Below are 23,165 nucleotides of genomic sequence, written 5' to 3'. Positions count from 1 at the left end.
TGCCATGGCTAATATTTCCAGAACTATATTGAACAAGAGTGGTGATAGTGGACATCCTTGTCTTGTTCCTGATTTTAGTGTGAAGGATTTCAGTTTTTGACCATTTAGTATGATATGGGCTGTTGGTTTTTCATAGGTGGCTTTAATCAGGTTGAGGTAGAGACCATCTATTCCAATTTTTTGTAGGGTTTTTATCATAAATGCATGTTGGATTTTGTCAAATGCTTTTTCTGCATCTATGGAAATAATCATATGTTTTTTGTCCTTCGCTCTATTGATACAGTGTATTACATTGATTGATTTTTGTATATTGAACCATCCCTGCATCCCTGAGATGAATCCCACTTGATCAGGGTGTATGATCTTCTTGATGATCTTCTGCATTCTGTTTGCCAGTATCTTATTAAGGATTTTTGCATCTATGTTCATTAGTGAGATTGGCCTATAATTCTCTTTTTCAGTTAGGTCTTTCTCTGCTTTGGGGATCAAGGGGATGCTTGCTTCCAGGAATGAATTTGGGAGTATTGCTTCCCTTTCAATTTCACTGAAGAGTTTAAACAGTAGTGGCAGCAGTTCCTCTCTAAATGTCTTGTAGAATTCAGCAGTGAAGCCATCAGGGCCCGGGCTTTTCTTAGTTGATAAGTTTTTAATTACATTTTCAATTTCATTGGTTGATATTGGGTTGTTCAGAATTTTTAGGTCTTCTTTGTTCAACTTTGGTAATTCATATGTATCTAGGAATCTGTCCATTTCTTCTGTGTTGTCCATCTTATTGGCATATAGGTTCTGGAAGTAGGTATTGATGATCCTCTGGATTTCTGCTGGGTCTGTTATAATTTCACCCTTTTCATTCCTAATTGCATGGATTTGGGCCTTTTCTTTTCTTTTTCTGATAAGGTTGGCTAAGGGTTTGTCAATTTTGTTGATTCTTTTGAAGAACTAACTCCTGGCTTCATTGATTTTTTTGTATCATTCTCTTAGTCTCCATTGCATTGATTTCTGCTCTGATCTTTATAATTTCCTCCCCTGTATGAGCTCTGTGGTTGTCCTGTTCTTCTTTTTCTAGAAGCTGAGGTTCAGCATCAGGTTGTTTAATTGGGCTCGTTCTGTTTTCCTAATATGAGTATTCACTGCTATGAATTTCCCTTGTAAGACTGCTTTCATTATATCCCATAGATTCCCATATGTTGTATTGTCATTGTCATTTAATTGAAGGAACTGTCTGATTTCTTCTTTAATTTCCTCTGTGACCCACTGGTTATTGAGAAGTGTGTTGTTCAATTTTCACGTGTTTATGAAATTATTCAGTTTCTTTTGCTATGGATCTCCAATTTCATCACACTATGGTCTGATAATATACAGGGGATAACTTCAATTCCTTTGCACTTACTTAAACATGTTCTTTGTGTGAGTATGTGGTCTATTTTTGAGAATGACCCATGTGCAGCTGAGAAGAATGTGTATTCTGATTTTGTGGGGTGGAAGACTCTGTAAACATCTGTTAAGTTCATTTGTTCAAGAGTTCGATTGAGTTCTAGTATTTCATTACTTATTTTTTGTCTAGTTGATCTATCTTTTTGTGACAGTGGGGTATTGTGGCCCCCCAGTATTAATGCATATATGACTTTTCATGTCCATTAGTATTTGTCTTATATAGTTGGGCTCACTAGTGTTTGGTGCATAGATATTTATGGTTGTCATCTCTTCCTCTTGGATTCTTCCACTTACAAGGATGTAGTGTCCTTCTTCATCTCTCTTAATCAGTGTTGGTTTGAAATCTACTTGATCTGCAAAGAGGATAGCTACTCCTGCTTTTTTTCGGGTTCCTATTGCATGGAGTATTGTTTTCCACTGTATGAGTTTCCTTTTGAATTAAGTGTGTTTCTTGTATGCAGCATATTGTTGGATTTTGCTTCTTGACCCATTCTGCCCATCTATTTCTTTTGATTGGTGAATTGAGACCATTAACGTTGGTGGTTACAACTGAAACATATTGACTTGTCATTGCCATGACTTTTTCTTTTTGTTGGGTTCTCCCCCTTTACATTTAAGTTCTTGTCATGCCAGATGGGTTCATTCTGCTTTGTTTCCTGGGGTTGTGATCCTCAATGTCTGTTTCTAGGATACTGTGTAAAATTCTTTGGAGTGCTAGTTTGGTATTCACGAAGTTCCTAAGGTGCTCTTTGTCATGAAAGTATCTTATTTCTCCATCCATTTTGAAAGATAGTTTTGCAGGGTACATCAATCTGGGTTGGAGGCTGTTTTCTTTTAGGGCTTGGAATATGTCACTCCAAGCTCTTCTTGCCTTGATGGTTTGTGTTGAGAAGTCTGCTGTGATTCTGATGGGCTTTCCTTTGTATGTGATTTGTTTCTTTTCTGTAACTGCTTGTAGAACTTTGTTCTTCTGTTGAGTTTCTGGAATCTTAACAATTATATGCTTATGTGTAGTTTTTTTGATCAAGGCTATTTGGAGTCCTATATGCCTCACTTATCTGTATGTCAAGTTCTTTTCCTCTGCTTGGGAAGTTTTCCACCATCACCTCTGTGAACAAGTTTTTTATGTCATCTCCACTCTCTCCTGTTTCTTCATTGACTCCAATCAGTCTTATGTTATTCTTCTTTGCATTGTCTAGCAGCTGCTGGATTGATTTCTCATGTGCCCTTATAATTTTGAAGCAATTTTTCTTTTCCTGGTCATTAATTGCAATCTTATCTTCTAGATCTGAAATTCTGTTCTCACATTGGCTCATTCTACTGTGTAGACTTTCAGTGGAGTTTTTAATCTCCTGGAAATCTATTTGCACCTGTTTTATGGTTTCCATTTGTTTCCTATGTTGGGATTCCATCATGTTCCTGAGCTCCTCTCTAGATATATTAATCATGTCTTGCACTAGGAGCACAATTTCTCCTGTTATCTGAGAAATTATTTCTGATTTCATTGTTTCCAGATCCCCTTTTGTTGCCAGTTCAGTGGGTCCAGGTGGTTGAGTATCAGAGTGTTCCATCTCATTTCCCTTTGGGGTTGCCGTAGGTGATCTGGAAGTCTGGTTTTGAGACTTACTTACATGTTTTCTCATTTCATCTGGGGGACGTGCTGTTGGCACCTGCATGGATTGCCTCCTTTGAGCTGGGAGAGGTAGGACAGGGGCCAGGAGCAGAGGTAGGGATGGTGGCCCAAAAGTCCTTTCCTCTGGGCTGGGAGCAGCTGGAGGGCAGCTCAGAAGCCCCTACCTCTGGGCCAGGAGTGGCAGGACTCAGTACCATGGTCTGGTTGTCCGGTGTCCTCTGCATCTTTGTAGTGTGGAACCAGGTGGCTGTACAGTGGACCAGGGGGCAGGGGGGTGTCCAGTGGATTGTTGCTGCAGCGTGGGCTGATTCGGCATGTTCCGCATGACTCACAGCCTTGGTAGGGTGTCATCTGTATAATAATTTTGGAAACTTGGCCGTTTTAACTATAGTGGTTCTTCCTACCCAAGAACCAGGGATATCTTTCCATTTTCTGATATCCTCTTTACTCTCCTTTTTCAGAGTTTTAAATGTAGAGGTCTTTTACTTCCTCTGTTAGATGAATTCCTAAATCCAATCCAAAAGTGGGCATCTGAAATGAATATACAATTCCCAGATGAAGAAATCCAAATGGCAAATAAGTACATGAAAAATGTTCGACACCACTGGTCATTTGAGAGATGCAAATTAAAGCAACATAGATAACATCACACTCCAGAAAGAATGGCTGCTAACAAGAAATCAACCAACAACAAATGCTGGTTGGGGTTGGGGGAAAAAGGAACACTTCTCCACTATTGGTAGGAGTGTAGATTGGTGCAACAGCTGTGGAAATCAGTGTGGAGATTCCTCAAAATACTAAGATTAGAGGTTCCATTTGACCCAGCTATTCTTCTTCTGGATATCTTCCCAAAAGAATTAAAAGCATCATACCACAATGATATATGTATACCCATGTTTATAGCAACACAGTTTGTAACAGCTAAATCTTGGAAACAACCCAAATGTCCATCAACCAACAAATTGATAAAGAAAATGTGGTCTTTCAATACAATAGAGTATTATTCAGTCACAAAGAATGATAAATTTGAGACATTTATAGCTAAATGGATGCGTCTTGAAGCTGTACTCTTAAGTGAAATAAATAGAACACACATGCAAATGTCACATTGTTTCTCTGGTGTAAGAAACTGAACATGTAAATAAGAACAAAAGTGTATAACAGACAATGTGAAATAAGGAAAAATTGCTCTAAAGGAAGGAGGAACAAAGGAGGGGGGAGAGGAAAGGAAGGAAGGAAAATGAAAAAAATTGAAAGAAGGAAAAACTGGAAACAGCTTTTGTAAATAAGGAAGGGGAATAGAAGTTGAAGGGAGGGGAGGGGAATGGGAAAAAAAGGAAGAAATAGTAAAGATTTGAGAGAAAGATAGTTTAGGAAACATCACGTGAATATCTCAGTTTTGTTAGTAAAAATTATCTTTATATTTACATGATTGTGGGTATGACTGCATGAAATATTTTTAAATTATGGATTAAAAATCATGATTGTTCAAACTGGTGGTTTGGGGAGAGTTTCTTCTATTTATTTACTGTTGTTTCTACCATATGTTGCTCTTGTAAAAGAAATAACATTTATTTTTATTAATTAAAAATACTTCTATATAGTTTTATTTTCTTAAATTTAATTATGAAACTGGAATATCTCTAAATTGGTCTCAAAATTTCTATCCCTGAATTTGGCTGAAAGTGGTCAATTCTGGTCTTCTGAGTAGTTAGACTCCTCAAGGTCAATATATTTGTTGATAATGCCCTTAACTCTCAAAAGAAATTCTTCTTTTAGGTTAGGAACAGGAGTTATATCACTATATTAGGCAAAGATACTCAATTATTTCAGAGATCATTAGATAAAATCTATATACCAGCTATGTTCTCATAAAATAATACATTGAAATACAATGAAACTACACAGTCCATCTATAATGCATTCAGGAAAGGCAAGAGTAAAGAATAGAAAAATGAGTGTTGCCATGTTCTGGGGTTATGAAGAGAGAGGCTCATAGGAAGGCAGTAATTCTGTAAGGTAATGAAGTTGTTCTCTAAGGTAGCTAAAAAACTATGTTGTCAAAACTCATAAAACTGTGCACCAAAGAGAGTGAATTTTACAGTGTATGTATATTATGCCCTCACTTTAAAAAGTGAGAAGAAATATAATGTAAACATCAACATTCCCTGTTCAATTTTACATTTTAGTAAAATGAGAAAAATAATATTCAATACACGATGATATTGCTGAAAAAATGTCCTCTTATCTACACCACCACACATTTCTTTCTTTGACTTTTTAACTTTTATCTCAATTACCACTTAAAAATTTACTAAAGAAAAGCATTGTGGTAACATATAGGCAAGACTTCATACCCCCATCTTGGATCAAAGAGTAATTTTATTTTAGTCCTATATTTTATTTTTATTTTTTTCAGGGCCTTGTACATTCTAGGCAAATACTCCACCACTGAGCTGTACTTTCAGTCTTAATTCTGTATCTTCAATAATGCAATCTTTCCATTCTACTAGAAGGAAAATTATAATGGTTAGTTTTATTAGTTTCATTCATGCTGGAGACTCCTGGAGGACTGGTCTTCAATTGTGATTGCCAATGAAATTACCCTGGGAACTTTCATAAAAAGCACTAGATCCTTATCCCACTTTAAGGGATTCAGACACGTTGTTATGGCACAGACTTAGTATGAGGATTTTAAAATCGTCTCAGATTATTTTAAAGTGAACAAAAATTGAGAAGCTTGGCAGGGATTTAGCTCAGTGGTACCACACCTGCCTTGCAAGTGCAAGGTCCTGAGTTTGATCCCCAGTACCAAAAAAAAAAAAAGTTGTGAATCATAATCTAAAGTTTGTAGAATGGTCTTTTAACTAATATTTATTTATTAGTAACTGTTTCATTTATAGTTATTCTTAAATGTATAAATACTTCTTTTTAGTAAATAATATTTATATATCATCACACTGATTTCCTCATCTGATGAACTGATCTGAGATTATGCTAATGATTCAAGAGGACTCAACATACATCTTTTCCAGGTGATGTCTGTGCCCAAACAAAGGTTTTAGTAGCACTGAACTTTGTCATCTAGGCTGGTCAGTTGAGGTGAGAGCTGTAAGGCAGTAGGAGAACTGAATCGTCTAGCTTTTCCAGTTGTCCTTGATTGACCACTATACTCTACTTGTTTGTACATGAGTCACATGAAGATAATCACAAAGTTTGTAATAAGAGAAAACAGAATCAATTTACAAGTGAAAGTAGGGATGAAAAGTGAACAACCAACATTGTTCAAACACACAAGACAAGGGGAAAAGAAAGCTGAACCCATGTTATTTATGAAAATATGTTTTATTCTTGGCATCCAATCTAGAGTCATTGCTGATCTCCTAACAAATCTCCCTAAGGACACATGGGCATCCCATCAAAATAGACAAAAATCTTTTGGAAGGTAGAGTTGGCAGGTATAGGTTGTATACTTTTGATATTTGCTGATTATAGGTCCCTACTATAAAAGGTGAAATTCTGGGCAGGACATCAAAAGGCCTATTTAATGATCCCACTACAGCTTTTTTGGTGAATTCTGTGAAGAAACTATTGTAAGCTTCAGTTTTCACATTCTTTAAATGACCTTAAGTACACACTACATCCTAGGTCAAACTATTTTTAAACGATAGAGTTGTGTCACTGCTATAATGTCGCAGCATTATTACCTAAATGATAAATTCTTATTTCAATTTGCAGAGATTCTCATAAAAGCTGAGGTCTCCCCTAAGACTCTGATGGGTTCTGTTCTCCCATCCCAGGGGTGCATTAGCCCAGGCCAGCTGATTCTTATCAGACAATTTTTAAGGACACTCAGACTGGTGATTCACTATAAAATCAGACTTTTACATTCTGCTATGCTCTTGAAACTTAGTTCTCTGAATTCTCATCTTTTCCCCATTCCTTCTACTTTGAGCACCAGCCCAACTTCTGCCGTGTTTGCATTACCTTGTTCTTTCCATTTCTCTTAAGTTCTAAAGCTTTGAGCCTGCTGCCATGTGGCCACATTGCCTTGAATTCTGTCTGTCCTAGACTGAAGCATCTCAGGCTTCCCAGCCAAGATCCAACCAATCTTCCTTGTCTTTGGGCCGACCTACTGTGTTAGTCAACTTTGCTTCATTACAATAAAATACCAACCAGAGGTGTAAAGCTATAATGAAAAAACAATGTTTAGAGATTCTACTTCTAAAACCAGGTAACTCATTTGTTTGGTTTCTTTTAAGGGTGGCAGATAACTGCATCATGACAGAAGGAACAAACAGCCTCATCTTCAATGGGAGCAGAAAGAAAAAGATAGGTGAGGCAGAGTCACTCCTCTTATAACAATGCTCTTGCAAGAACTGAACGGATCACACAAGAACTACTTCATACTTCCACCAACCCAAGGATATCACACTAACCCCCATATTCCAAAGGTTCCTCCATTTCCCACTAGCACCACAAGGTGGACCAAGCCTTCAATCACAGTGGGCCATTAGGGCCCTGAAACTTACCTTCAAACCATAACACTTACCAAGACTTCCTGTCTTACCCTCTGTACATTAAGTTGGGCTACAGCTCCTTGGTATTTTCTGTGGGCTGGGGCCTGTGCCACGGTCGTTGGAAGGGAGATACTGTCATTTTATATCAGAGGGAAGTGGGCCTGGAGACCAATCCTTGTATACAACATTGACTTGTTTTTGGATGTCTGTAACTCTGAAAAGTCCAAGAGCCTTGGAATACTTCTAACTCAAGCCAGAACAATGGAAAATAAACTATTAAATATGAAATCCAGAACTCTGGTCCCTCTATCATAATGAGGTGAGTCTATTAGTTGTATATACTTAGTCAGAAATAAGGATACCTTTGAGTTATTGCTGGATAGCCATTCAGACTCTCTATATTTGTGTTATTACTGAAGAATAAATAGTCAAACAGACCGCAGGAACTCCTGGCACCAGCTAAACATTTCTAAAGTGTTTTTAATGGTGAATACAGGGTATTTAATTACTTTCTATTGGAAAAATCCTTCATTTGGACTGAATTACCATCATATTTAGGACCAGTAAATTTAGCTTACTCATATCTGTGTTCTCGTGGTCCTTTCAATTATTCACTTATTTCATACATATTTATGGAATGGCTATGGTGTTCCATAAACTATATTGGGGCTAAATAGGCAACAGTGAGAGAAACAGATGTAATTATAATCCTTGTGACTCTTACATCTAGTATAGGATAGAGACAATACTTCACTCAGCTTCCCATTGTTGTAATAAGATAACTGAGATAATTAACTTAAAAAGACATTTTCATTTTTTTCTCATAGTTTCAGAGGTGTCAGTCCATGGTCAGTTGACCATATGCCTTTAGGCCTGTGGTGAGGAAGTACATCATGGTGTAGCACAAGCTGATCACAGCATGGTGGCTGGAAAGTGAAAAGAGAAGAAAGGCAGGAGCCCACATCCCAATAATGCTTTCAAGGATAAGCACCCAATGGCTTAACTTTCTTCCATTAGGCTCCGCTTCCTAAAGGTTTTGCCACCTCCCAATAGTGCAACTGGCTGGAGACCAAACCTTTGACATACTGGCCTTTGAACATTTATTGTGACCACAGCAGAAAATAATAAAAGAATTTTAGATAATTAAGAATGTCTATTAAAAAAATAAGGTAATTCAACAGAGCTAATGGGTCAGAAGCATTGCTACTTTAGATAGGACAGAGACCAGAAAAATAGGAAAAGTCCAGTCATATCATGTAAAATGCTGGGTTGGGGAAAAGTGAACACATCATAGAAGAACAGCAAATATGATAGTATTGCAGCAGCCAAGCATTTAGTGACTTTCAGGAGCAGTAGGATGGACCTGTAATTACCAGAGAACAAGCAGATAGAGTTTAGTATGAGATGATGCCAGGAGGGTAGAAAGGCCAGAATATGTGGGGGGATGTGGGTCATGGGAAAAAGTTTAGATTATATTTCAAAAATTTTGGAATCTGTGAGTGCACTTGTAATGGTTAATTTTAAGTGTCAACTTGACTGGGCCACATGGTGCCCAGATATTTGGTAAATCATTACTCTGTTTCTGTGAGGTGTTTTTGTATGAGATCAACATTTGAATCAATAAACAATAAAGCTGATGGTACCCTACAATGTGAATGAGTTTCATCCAGTCAGTTGAATTCTTAAGAGAAGGAAGAGGCCAACTCTTTCTTCAGATAAAAGAGGATTCTTCTTTCCTATTTACATCTGAATTGGAGTATCAACTATTTTCCTGCCCTCAGACATGAACTAAAACATCGGATGTTCATGGATCTTGATTCTTTTGGTCTTCAGACTAGAACTACACATGGAGTCTCCTGGTTCACAGGCCTACAGACTCACATGGGCACAAAATCATGGGTTCAACTGGGTATCCAGTTCTCCTACTCACTCTGCAGGTCTTGAGACTTGCCAAATTCCACAACTGCATGAGCCAATTCCCACAACAAATCTGTGTATGTGTGTGTGTGTGATTGTGGGTGCGTGAATATGTGTGCATACTAGTATGTGTGTTTCATTGGTTATTTTTCTCTGGATTATACTGACTAATGTGGAAATAAATGTTTGAAGGTGTTTTAAAGCAAAGGGCTAGATAACTCAATTCTATTTTAAGAACATCTCTGATTACATTGTAGAGTAGTAGATAGAGGAGGGTTATGGTAGGCACATTGTTGTTCATAGATATTAATTGGCCCTTCTTGTGAAAGGATAAACCCCCTGTGTATTAGACTCAATCTCAGCTACGTGACTTGCCTTAGCCAACAAAGTATGAAGAGAATAATTTATGTCACATTAGAATGGAAATGCAAAAGGTCACTCTGCAGTTTTACCATTACTCTTTTTCCCTTGGTTTTGAGAGCAGCATGTCCAAAACAGGAGATTCCCCTTAAGTAAAGATCTTTCAATAAAAAAAGATGTCTGGAAAACAACATTGAGATTCCACCTTACCCCAGAAAGAATGGCTGCTATCAAGAAATCAACCAATAACAAATGCTGGTGGGGTTGTGGGGAGAAAGGAACCCTTCTTCATTGTTGGTGAGGGTGCACCTTCCTCTATTTTTATATCTCATTGTTAATTGGTTCTTTTAACAAGAAGAAAGCTATTAAAATATGTATATTTGAATCATGACTAAATTTGCTTCCAATGAATATGCAGAGATTATTCCACTAAATACGATTTAAAGTGAAGACAGAGACCTGCTCTCTGGCTAATGTAAAAAAAAAAAAAATGCCTGGAATAGACCCATACCCAGCACTTAAATTATGCAAACAATAAACTCTTACCAAAGTAAGCTGCTGAGAGATAGGAATTGCTTGTTACTATAGTACATATTGACTGATACGGGGCAGTTGGAAGATTGCTGCATTTGTCCAGGTGAAGAAAACTGGTGAATTAAATAAGAAATAGTAACAGTAAAAGAAAAGAGGACGTATGCACCTGGGTTATGGACATATACCAATTCCCCACAATAGCTGGAGTCCTTATGTATGGCAAACATGTACTAATGAAAAAACTTTCATAAAGTGTACTAGAGAGATTTTGCATGTTGTAATGGTTAATTATATGTACTGACTTGAATAATCGTTGGCTTTAAGCAAAGCAGACTACCCAACATGACAGAGGTATGCAGTCAGTTGAAGGTGTGCAAAGCAAAAATATGAAGCTCCCCTGAGAAGAAAAGTTCCTCTTTGAAGCATGTAACATGAAAATCCTGCCTGAATTTCTAGGCCCCTGACCCTACTGCCACTCCCACATTCATGTGAGTCAATTCCTTAAAATGAGTCTGTCTGTCTGTCTCTGTCTCTCTGCTTCTCTGTCTTCCCCTCCCCTTCTGCCTCCCTCTCCCTCTTCCAAATGTTCCCTGAAGGATCCTGACTCAGAGTAGAGAGGGCTTGCTGGAGTTTAGATATGGGAGAGAGGGGGTAGTGGCTCTGTCTCTTAAGTATCTCCCATGTGCACTACAGAGGATGTGTACAGAACATAGATGCAAAGCCATATATGGTGGCTGAATCTCTAATTCAACACCTATCTCAACATTTTTGTTGGTTTAACTCTTAAACTTTGGTTATAAAAAGTTCTGACAGCCATTGGAATTTCACTGATAAAAATTGAAACAGCAACAAAGTATTATTGATCTTTCCGAGCTTTATGGAAAATAATTCCCTACCGGAACTATGAACAGCCAGGAAGAAAGCCTTGTGGGGTAAAGCACTCCCCTGACCCAGATATTGATTTACCATATTATTTAGTAATGCCCATCAAGAACTGTTCACTAGTGTTTTTGGAATGCTACTTTAAAATGGTAAAAGTGGAAGGAAGCCCCCAAGATGCTTTGCGTTTCAGAGACAGCCTGCAAAACAATTATATCTTTCAGTCTTATGTGCCTCTTCCCCTACACCAGCAGCCAAGCAGGCCAGAAAGCAAAGGAAAGCCAAGACCTGAAAAGATGATTTATAGCCCAGGGTGGTATGGGAATAAGGCATTAAGAATTCTTGGCCGCTCTCCCAAGGAGCTGAGCCTTCATTACAAACACCAGGGCAGAGAGAGGATATAAACCAGCACCCCCCTGCAGCCAGCATGCACAGCACCACAGGTATGCCAGACTAGGAGAGCTCCTGGCTGTCCCAGACAGAAAATAATGGGGCTCTGAACTGTATGCTACTCATTCACCTCTGCCTCTAATTTTCACTTCTGCTATGCTGGAGGTAGGAGACCACACGCATTATCAAGTAGATTAGCTCATTGCAGTCCCTCTGTCACAGGCAAAGGGACAAACACAAACTTTTCCTGAAAGGCTCTCTCCTACAGTCCTCATGCATTGATTAATGACAGAGCAACATTTGGAGAAATGTGTTGCTGGGTGATTTCATCTTTGTGAAAACACCACAGAGTGTACTTACACAGCCCCAGAAGGTACAGGCCCATCGCTCAACTAGTCTCTTCATGCAGTCAAGAGACAAGGTGTGTGAGGATGCTGCCAGCTACCAATCAGGCTATTTTACAATAAATTATGTTTTATAAGTAGAAAGACTGCATTCTAAAATAACAATGAAATGGATAGTAAAGGCCAGGTATGGTGTCTCATACTTGTAATACCTGCCACTAAGGAGGGTGAGGCAGGAGGATTGAAATTTTGAGGCCACCTTGGGCAACTAAGTGATACCATGTCTCAAAATAAAATTGAAAAGGGCTGGAGATATAGCTCATTGGTACAACACCCCTGGGTTCAGCTTGCAGTACAAGAGAAAAAAATTATGGTAAAGTAAATATGTAAAACAGTGACATACTCATTTAATATCATTATCAAATACCGTGGATTGTAAATAATCACACGTACTATACTGTGACAGGCTGCATAGCAGGTTTGGTCTCACCTGGATTGCCACAAACACACAACACATTTAACTGTGACATCAAGGTGACTACCATGCCACTAGGCAATAGGAATTCTTTTTTTTATAAAAAATTTTAATTAATTCATTGGTACATTTTAGGTATACCATGTAATGACATTTATCATTGGAAATTTGTGCCTTTACATAATCCATCTTGGTTATTTTTTCCCCATTCCCCTGTCCTCCCTTCAACCCCTCCATCCCTCCCTATTTACAAAGATTTTGTTTCCCTTTTTTCATTTTCTCATGTTAATTCCAATCTCTTCTTTCCTCCCACTCCCCCTTCCCCTTCCCCTTTGCCCCTTTTCTTCCTATTTCACATTATCTATAACACCTTTTACTCCTTATTTACACTTTCAGTTTGTCACACTAGAGAAACTATTCGGTATTTACATGTGTGTCCTATTTATTTCACTTAAGAGTATCGCCTCAATATGCATCCATTTAGCTATAAATGACTTTAATTTCTCATTTTTGATGGCTAAGTAGTACTCCATTTTATAAAAAAAAAAACACACCACATTTTCTTTATCCAGTCTCCAGTTGATGGGCATTTGGGCTGTTTCCAAGTTTTAGCTATTACAAACTGTGCTGCTATGAACATGGGTACACATATATCACTGTGGTATGATTCTTTCAATTCTTTGGGGAATATCCCCAGCATTAGAATTGTGGGATCATATGGTTCTTCCAGTTCTAGTTCTTTGAGGTATCTCCATACTGATTAATTTCCACAGTGGTGGCACTAATCTACACTCCCACCAGCAGTGGAGCAGGGTTTCTCTTTCCCCACAGCCCCACCAGCATTTGTTATTGGTTGATTTCATGATAGCAGCCATTCTTTCTGAAGTGAGGTGGAATCTCAGCATTGTTTTCGTTTGCATTGCTTTCATGACCAATGATGTTGAACAGTTTTTCATGTGTTTATTTGCTATTTCTACTTCTTTGTCTGAGAAATATCTGTTCATTTCAGATGCCCATTTTTGGATTGGTCTTTAAATTTGGGAGGTCTGATCTTTTTAAGTTTTTTATAGATTTGAGATAGTAGACCTTTGTCTGAGGAAGAGCAGGTGAAGATTTTTTTCCCACATTGTGGGTTGTCTCTTTCCACTGCTGGTGGTTTCTCTTGCTGTGCAGAAGCTTTTTAATAAGAAGAGATCCCACTTGTTGATTGTTTGTGCTAGTTCATGGGTAACTGAGGTTTTGTTCATAAAATCTTTTCCTACACTGATGTCTTCAAGGGTTCTACCTAACCTCTGTTCCAACTGGTTCAGAGTTTCTATTTTAATATTTAGATCTTTAATCCATTTTGATTTTAGTTTAGTGCATGGCAAGAGATATAGGTGTAGTTTTAATCCTTGGCAAGTTGAAGCCCAATTTTTCCAGCACCATTTATTAAAGAGGCTATCTTTCCTCCAGTGAGGGTATTTGGCTCCTTTATCGAAGATAAGATGGCTGAGTGTGTCTGGCGTTGTTTCTGCATCTTCTAATCTGTTCCACTGGTCCTCAGGTCTCTTTCTTTGCCAGTACCATGCTGTTTTTTATCACAATAGCTTTGTAGTAGAGTTTCAGGTTGGGGATTGTGATACCCCCTGCCATGTCTCTGTTACCTAGAATTACTTTTGCTATTCTGGGTCTCTTCTTGTTCCAAATGAATTTTTGGATGGTTTTCTCAAGGTCCATGAAGTATGCTGCTGGGATCTCAATTGGAATTGCATTAAATCTATACAACAGTTTTGGAAGTATGGCCATTTTCACTATATTAATCCTTCCCACCCAGGAGCAGGGGATGTCTGTCCATTTTCTGACATCATCTTCAATCTCTATTTTCAGAGTGTTATAGTTTTCAGAGAATCGGTCTTTGATTTCTTTCGTTAGGTTGATTCCTAGGTATTTCAGTTTTTTGGATGCTATTGTGAAAGGAATTATTTGCCCTATTTCTCTCTCAGTGAGTCTGTCATTTGTGTAGAGGAAAGCTTTTGATTTTTGTGTGTTGACCTTGTAACCAGCTACTTGACTGAATTTGGTTATTAAGTCTAGAAGACTTTTGGTGGAGTTCTTGGGGTCTTCTATATAGAGTATCATGTCATCTGCAAATAATGACAATTTGACTTCTTCATTTCCAATCTTTATTCCTTTTATTTCTTTCTCTTGTCTAATTGCCATGGCTAATATTTCCAGAACTATATTGAACAAGAGTGGTGATAGTGGACATCCTTGTCTTGTTCCTGATTTTAGTGTGAAGGATTTCAGTTTTTGACCGTTTAGTATGATATGGGCTGTTGGTTTTTCATAGGTGGCTTTAATCGGGTTGAGGTAGAGACCATCTATTCCAATTTTTTGTAGGGTTTTTATCATAAATGCATGTTGGATTTTGTCAAATGCTTTTTCTGCATCTATGGAAATAATCATATGTTTTTTGTCCTTCGCTCTATTGATATAGTGTATTACATTGATTGATTTTTGTATATTGAACCATCCCTGCATCCCTGAGATGAATCCCACTTGATCAGGGTGTATGATCTTCTTGATGATCTTCTGCATTCTGTTTGCCAGTATCTTATTAAGGATTTTTGCATCTATGTTCATTAGTGAGATTGGCCTATAATTCTCTTTTTCAGTTAGGTCTTTCTCTGCTTTGGGGATCAAGGGGATGCTTGCTTCCAGGAATGAATTTGGGAGTATTGCTTCCCTTTCAATTTCACTGAAGAGTTTAAACAGTAGTGGCAGCAGTTCCTTTCTAAATGTCTTGTAGAATTCAGCAGTGAAGCCGTCAGGGCCCGGGCTTTTCTTAGTTGATAAGTTTTTAATTACATTTTCAATTTCATTGGTTGATATTGGGTTGTTCAGAATTTTTAGGTCTTCTTTGTTCAACTTTGGTAATTCATATGTATCTAGGAATCTGTCCATTTCTTCTGTGTTGTCCATCTTATTGGCATATAGGTTCTGGAAGTAGGTATTGATGATCCTCTGGATTTCTGCTGGGTCTGTTATAATTTCACCCTTTTCATTCCTAATTGCATGGATTTGGGCCTTTTCTTTTCTTTTTCTGATAAGGTTGGCTAAGGGTTTGTCAATTTTGTTGATTCTTTTGAAGAACTAACTCCTGGCTTCATTGATTTTTTTGTATCATTCTCTTAGTCTCCATTGCATTGATTTCTGCTCTGATCTTTATAATTTCCTCCCTTGTATGAGCTCTGCGGTTGTCCTGTTCTTCTTTTTCTAGAAGCTTGAGGTTCAGCATCAGGTTGTTTAATTGGGCTCATTCTGTTTTCCTAATATGAGTATTCACTGCTATGAATTTCCCTTGTAAGACTGCTTTCATTATATCCCATAGATTCCCATATGTTGTATTGTCATTGTCATTTAATTGAAGGAACTGTCTGATTTCTTCTTTAATTTCCTCTGTGACCCACTGGTTATTGAGAAGTGTGTTGTTCAATTTTCACGTGTTTATGAAATTATTCAAGTTTCTTTTGCTATGGATCTCCAATTTCATCACACTATGGTCTGATAATATACAGGGGATAACTTCAATTCCTTTGCACTTACTTAAACATGTTCTTTGTGTGAGTATGTGGTCTATTTTTGAGAATGACCCATGTGCAGCTGAGAAGAATGTGTATTCTGATTTTGTGGGGTGGAAGACTCTGTAAACATCTGTTAAGTTCATTTGTTCAAGAGTTCGATTGAGTTCTAGTATTTCATTACTTATTTTTTGTCTAGTTGATCTATCTTTTTGTGACAGTGGGGTATTGTGGCCCCCCACTACAACTGTATTAATGCATATATGACTTTTCATGTCCATTAGTATTTGTCTTATATAGTTGGGCTCACTAGTGTTTGGTGCATAGATATTTATGGTTGTCATCTCTTCCTCTTGGATTCTTCCCTTTACAAGGATGTAGTGTCCTTCTTCATCTCTCTTAATCAGTGTTGGTTTGAAATCTACTTGATCTGCAAAGAGGATAGCTACTCCTGCTTTTTTTCGGGTTCCTATCGCATGGAGTATTGTTTTCCACTGTATGAGTTTCCTTTTGAATTAAGTGTGTTTCTTGTATGCAGCATATTGTTGGATTTTGCTTCTTGACCCATTCTGCCCATCTATTTCTTTTGATTGGTGAATTGAGACCATTAACGTTGGTGGTTACAACTGAAACATATTGACTTGTCATTGCCATGACTTTTTCTTTTTGTTGGGTTCTCCCCCTTTACATTTAAGTTCTTGTCATGCCAGATGGGTTCATTCTGCTTTGTTTCCTGGGGTTGTGATCCTCAATGTCTGTTTCTAGGATACTGTGTAAAATTCTTTGGAGTGCTAGTTTGGTATTCACGAAGTTCCTAAGGTGCTCTTTGTCATGAAAGTATCTTATTTCTCCATCCATTTTGAAAGATAGTTTTGCAGGGTACATCAATCTGGGTTGGAGGCTGTTTTCTTTTAGGGCTTGGAATATGTCACTCCAAGCTCTTCTTGCCTTGATGGTTTGTGTTGAGAAGTCTGCTGTGATTCTGATGGGCTTTCCTTTGTATGTGATTTGTTTCTTTTCTGTAACTGCTTGTAGAACTTTGTTCTTCTGTTGAGTTTCTGGAATCTTAACAATTATATGCTTATGTGTAGTTTTTTTGATCAAGGCTATTTGGAGTCCCATATGCCTCACTTATCTGTATGTCAAGTTCTTTTCCTCTGCTTGGGAAGTTTTCCGCCATCACCTCTGTCAACAGGTTTTTTATGTCATCTCCACTCTCTCCTGTTTCTTCGTTGACTCCAATCAGTCTTATGTTATTCTTCTTTGCATTGTCTAGCAGCTGCTGGATTGATTTCTCATGTGCCCTTATAATTTTGAAGCAATTTTTCTTTTCCTGGTCATTAATTGCAATCTTATCTTCTAGATCTGAAATTCTGTCCTCACATTGGCTCATTCTACTGTGTAGACTTTCAATGGAGTTTTTCATGTCCTGGAAATCTATTTGCATCTGTTTTATGGATTCCATTTATTTCCTATGTTGGGATTCCATCATGTTCCTGAGCTCCTCTCTAGATTTATTAATCATGTCTTGCACTAGGAGCACAATTTCTCCTGTTATCTGAGAAATTATTTCTGATTTCATTGTTTCCAGATCCCCTTTTGTTGCCAGTTCAGTGGGTTCAGGTGGTTGAGTATCAGAGTGTTCCCCTCATTTCCCTTTGGGGTTGCTGTAGGTGATCTGGAAGTCTGGTTTTGAGACTTATTTACATGTTTTCTCATTTTGACTGGGGGTGGGGCTTTTGGCCCCTGCACAGATTACCTCCTCTTAGCTGGGAGAGGGCGGACAGGGGCTGGGAGCAGCAGTAGGGATGGTGGCCCAAAAGCCCTTTCCTGTGGGCTGGGAGCAGCAGGAGGGATGGTTGTCAGGAAGCCCCTTCCTCTGGGCCAGGAGTGGCAGGACAGAAGGTGGCCCAAAACGTCTTTCCTCTGTGCTGGGAGCAGTGGAAGGGATGGTGGCTGGGAAGCCCCTTCCTCCGGACCAGGAGCAGTGGGATGGCGGCTCTGAAGCCCTTACCTCTGGGCCAGGAGCAGCGGGACTCAGTACCATGGTCTGGTGGTCCGGTGTCCTCTGCATCTTTGTAGTGTGGAACCAGGTGGCTGCACAGAGGAGCAGGGGGGTAGGTCCAGTCGATTGTTGCTTGGGCGTGGGCTGATTCCATGTTAACAAATATTTATCATTTTTACTTCTTAAGAATGTGCTCCCACCGGTTTTATGAATAGGGGCTACTTTTAATTACCCTCAAAGCTGTGAACACCTGCAACATTTGAAGCTCCTCTATTAGAGTTGTTTTCAGGGGCAATTTACCAACCACATAGGATATCTGTTTCATTGTGAATATCCACACATTTTTCTCAACCCAGCTTCTTTATCTACTTTTTTGTTGAGTTCCAAATCAACTTCAGCTATTTCTAAAACTTGAATTCAGTATTAAAGGATAAATATTGTATATCATGAAAGAAATCCAAAAAGTGTATGATTGATTCTGAAGATACACATTAGAGCATGGGTAGAAAAAAATTAAGATAAGTCTAAACTTCCAAGGAGTTTGTTTTGAAGGGGCTCAACTTTCTCTGAGTGCAAAAAGAGAGCTATGTTTATTATCTTCTTCATTACAAAGGAATAGCATCTTTTAACTATAGCAAAACATTTTTTAACAAATTCTTATTTCCCAACTTTAGAGAACTGTACATGGTTTTCAGAGGTACTTGGTTCATTGCATTCTTGGGGTATGGTGTCTGTCAATGTGAAACTGCTAAGAGATGAAGGAAAATATATTCAGAGGATTCTTAAGAGAGTAGAACTGAGCACTATGCAGTGTATAAAGATTCAAAGAGGAAACAGTCAGATCCTTCTATAACCCCCAGATATTGAGATATTATCAAAAACACAGACAAGTGATTCATCAATTAAAGCAGATGTTGACAATATAAAAACTGAAGCTATTCGACTGAAGAACTGAACTGAACTGAAGAATATTCTACTAAACAGCATACAGCTGCAGCCTAAGAAAGAAGGAAATATAGAAAGAGAATGGCACATGTGTGAAAAAAACAATTAGAGTGTTAAGAACAAAACACAGAAGCTAAAGATGGATGCCTCTGTGCTGGACTGATTGAAAAAAGAGAAAAGCAGAGAACATTGTCTGAGAAGTGAACTTTGTGGAAACTGACAGGATAACTAAGTATTGTTCTCTTAAGTTGTTAACAAACTGAATGTATAGGAGCCTATGTGTTTAGAAGTATAGAAGCGAGCCTGTATTGGGAAATGATTCTTAACATTTCTCTCGTGTTTCTGCTGAACAGCATTGACAGTCTTTTGTTCTGGACTATCATTTCAAGGATGTTCATAAAGCAAGCAATTTGGGAAGATAGAGAGGCTATCTCTCTCTAGAGTGAAGGTCAGAGTTTTCATGATTGTTCTTTATCACTTTTGACCTCATCATTTTTATGTAATTTTGGGTTCAATAATAACAACACAGATAAACTTTCTGGGGCAAAGGTTGAGCAAGTGTGCTAACAGTGCTTGTAAAATAAAGGATTTCCTCTGTTCAAGTTCATCAGGGCCACAAATCCACTCTGCAGCAGCCCAGGCTGCTCTGCCTTGACCCCAGGGGAATAGGGGACAATGAGAACCAAGGGGATCACAAACCCCACAAGGCCTACCATGCTGTGAGTAATAAAGTCCTTTGTCTCTGATCCAGGAGTCTTGTGTCTTCTGCTGACACCCGTGAACCTGGCAGCCTACATTTTAGCTTCAAGTAGAGTAAAATGTCAGACCTTTCTGACAGTCTGAAATTTCTACAGAATGTCTATAAACTCTCTGAAAACAACAACTTTGTATCCACTAGGAGACAAAGCAGAGATATATGCCTATGTGAAAAACACAAGTACAAGCACAAGGAAAATATCTGAAAAAACTATCAAGCACTGTACTCAAATTTTAAATGAGTTATAAAGAAAGACAGGCAGGCTGATAAATAGATGACAGAGAGAGACAGAAAACAGAATGTGTATCTATATGTGTGTATATATGTGTTGTCCTATTTCTTTATGGATGAGGAACTCTGCATTAATGCACAAGTAAAGAGCATATGCAAGTAAGGAAAAAATCAACTTGTAGTTTGGAATTTGTATTTTTAAAAAGTATTCCCCAGGCAAGATATTGAGCCCCATCCCTCAATGAGATGAAGTAAGTTGGTTTTCTCTTTATTTTTCTCTTTGGTTTCTCACTTTGGTGAACCTTCAGGAGAAATAATGCTGTTTGAAAATTAGGTCTAAAATTGGCTCATTCATTTCATTTTTATTGCTTGCTCCCTAAAAGAAAAATGGAAGAGCAATAAATGATCTCTTGCTTCAGCATTATCAATTTGTATTCACTATGCTTTATATCTCCATTCAGACATGGCTATGTCCTGACCTTCTTTTTAATTTAGTTCCAATATATTTTTAGTATTTTATCTCATGGTCAGTCTCAAAGACTTCTGAAGCACTCCACTGCTTTCTGAGGTTACATTTCATGAAAATCTCAACCATATAGTTTAGTTTTTACACTCAGAACCAAAACACAGTGAAAAGCCTATGTTTCATAAACCTTAGGTAGACTTAACATATTTCCCTTGAACTTACTGTTTCTTTAGGAAATTTTTTTATATCAGCACACACCTGGGATAGGAAAATAAAGAAAAATGTAGGTTTTTAGTCTCTAAAAGCCATCCTAGCTGCATCCACTAAGTGAGAAAACTCTTACTCTCCTCCAAACCATTGACTGTGTAAGATACTCACTGCCTGGGAGGGGCTGCATGGTCCAGTCACAGGCTCATAGGTGAGCTTCCCAAAGGGCAGACACTCAAATCTCCCAACTCTCATATCAGGCTCAGCTGGGGGTTGACACAGTTCCCTCCACTTGCTTTCATTCATTTTTCCTATTAGCATTACATCCAGCTACTAGTAAGGGGATTGGGAACTGTTTATCCTCACATTAAGCAGGGCTCACAAAGAGTGAGGGTCCCGCATTCTCCAATCACTTCCTGTCTGATATTCTGTGCTTTAGGATCATCAAACTACATACGTTTGTCATTATACCAGGCTTTCCATAGTATAATATACATGCACAGTATGGTTTTAATTTCTAAATTTTAAAAAATTTACCTTGCTCACATCACGGGATACTTCATCTCATTCCTAAAACAGGATTTCTTCGAAGATGATTATTCTTTTTCAGTTTTGACTCTATCACTATTTGTGTAATTTTCAGTCCAGTTCTATTTTCCAGAATATGGGGGGGGGGTTTCTATAAAAGTGATTAAAATCTATTTATTTTGTTTACTTGCCCCATTAAATTAAATTTAAATTTAAAATTATGCACATCAGAAGCCCTCAGATAAAAGGGTTTACAACCTCTTCTAGTGTTGGCTCTCTCTCAAGAATCCATTATTACCACTACATATAGTTGTCAGTATTGGAAGCAAAAGAAAACCAAGGACTTTTCCAGGCTTCATTACAATCTAGTCAAGTATCACCAACGTATCTTCACTCCTGTTTTAACTCAGCTTCTGCCTGCTCTGGAATTCCTATTTCTTTCCAGAGGAAATAATCCCAGAGGAATAGTATTCTGGCTTGTAGTTAAGCTCAGTTTACTGCGTTTCCCAAATGATAAACCCTTTCCCAAGATCCATTTTCCAGCTTTGATCATCCTAAGCTTTTCTTTGATGATGTGGTATGTGGACTCCCAGGAAGCCACCACTGCAATTTTACACCACAGAATTATTTAGTCAAACATTTTAGAATTACCTTAGTCAATATCCTCATCACTGGGACACAATACCTGACACCTGCAATATAAGGAGAAGAGGTTTATTTTGGAGCATACTTTTAATTCCTTCTAACTCTTCATCACTAAAACCTTCCCTTATTCAGTCATTCAACAAATAAAATTGTGAAGTTCATAAGTTGTTAGTCTCAGAAATGTGGAGAGTGGTTAGATGTGGTTCCTGCTTTCTTTGGATTTACAGCCTTTCTGAAATATTAACAGAGTTTTTGTTGTTGTTGCACATAACCAATTCAAGTTCTGAAATGTCAAACCTATTAATTTAGTTGAAGCCTTACTTGCTTATTACCTATACAGTATCTTTCAATAGATAGTGAGCATAAATTAAACTCTCTAATGCTAGACATTTTTAAAGCCTACATAGATATCAGCCTTTTAATACAGATTCTAACACTATAAGCAATTTAAGAACGAATCATTTTAAAGTGGAAATGAAGGAATTCAGAACCAACATTGAAAATGTCTAACTTTGTCACACAAAATTTTTCAACCTTATGGCTTTAGAAAAACCACTTAGCCTTTGGAATTTCACTGCCTTCATCTGTTAAGTGATGGGCTGGAGTAAATGTTCTTTGCACTTTCTGATATAAAATTCAATGATTCTAAATGTTAAAGCATTTCAGGTATGAAATACTGTTCTAAACATATTTCTTATGGAAATTCAGTGAAATATAAATATTCAGCCAGCAGATGCAAGAGGATTTACCAAAGAGGGAGGCTAGAAATTGCACTGAAATTCTTCCTGATGAGCACCCTAGGAGGAGACCAAACCTGTCCATTGGTATGAGAAATAATCCACTCTCAACCGGTTCCACACATCCACCTCCTCTCTCCACAGGTCAGACTCAATGTCATCAAAAGAGTATGGGTCTGCTGGGACTCTTTTCCCTCTATCTAGTATCCATCTTTCCAAATGTATCAGTAAAATTGGACTGAAAAAGCTATCCATGATTGTATATGCATGGCTGTCACTTTTATTAATCAGGTCCAGGCAGAGAGGACTTTATATAATAATTAGGTACCTATGATGAAAATGAATCTTCCCTACACCCTGTAGGGATTTACCATTCTCAATGCTATAGTCTATAGAAAACCAGAGAATTAAATGTGGATTACAAAATCAAGATAACATTTGCAATGTTGATGACTGTAGCATTTCCTTTTCCAAGGACAACAAAATTTAGGTGGCACTAGGGAAGACATTTTCTTCATGCAATTTTAAATATGCATTGCTTTAAAAATGTTATTCAGTAATTTACTTTCATATAAAACAAGATGAATTTCCACTA

Source organism: Heterocephalus glaber, unplaced genomic scaffold (genome assembly GCF_053883595.1).
Source record: "Heterocephalus glaber isolate CG9 unplaced genomic scaffold, H.glaber_assembly_v1.0 deba00001550, whole genome shotgun sequence".
NCBI classification, from domain to species: Eukaryota; Metazoa; Chordata; class Mammalia; order Rodentia; family Bathyergidae; genus Heterocephalus; species Heterocephalus glaber.
Note: the sequence above shows the minus strand (reverse complement) of the source record.